The sequence below is a fragment of the Bison bison genome, unplaced genomic scaffold, assembly GCF_000754665.1.
Source record: "Bison bison bison isolate TAMUID 2011002044 unplaced genomic scaffold, Bison_UMD1.0 scf7180017864472, whole genome shotgun sequence".
Taxonomy (NCBI): Eukaryota; Metazoa; Chordata; class Mammalia; order Artiodactyla; family Bovidae; genus Bison; species Bison bison.
This window is the reverse complement of record NW_011495033.1, coordinates 2,943,154-2,943,665: the sequence shown is the minus strand read 5'-3', so window position 1 is coordinate 2,943,665 and position 512 is coordinate 2,943,154.

Here is a 512-nt window from a genome sequence, read left to right as displayed (position 1 = left end):
CCACTGTTTCCCCATCTATTTGCCGTAAAGTGATGGGACCGGATGCCATGATCTTAGTTTTCTGAATGTTGAGTTTTAAGCCAACTTTTTCACTCTCTTCTCTCACTTTCATCAAGAGGCTCTTAGTTCCTCTTCACTTGCTGCCATAAGGGTGGTGTCATCTGCATATCTGAGGTTATTGATATTTCTCTCAGCAATCTTGATTCCAGCTTGTACTTCATCCAACCCAGCACTTCTCATGATGTATTCTGCATATAAGTTAAATAAGCACGATGACAACATACAGCCTTGACGTACTCCTTTCCCAATTTGGAACCAATCTGTTGTTCCATGTTCGTTCCATGTAGCTTCCTGATCTGCATACAGATTTCTCAAGAGGCAAGTCAGGTGGTCTGGTATGCCCATCTCTTTCAGAATTTTCCACAGTTTATTGTGATCCACACAGTCAAAGGTTTTGGCATAGTCAATAAAGCAGAAGTAGATGTTTTTCTGGAACTTTAATACTTGTATTT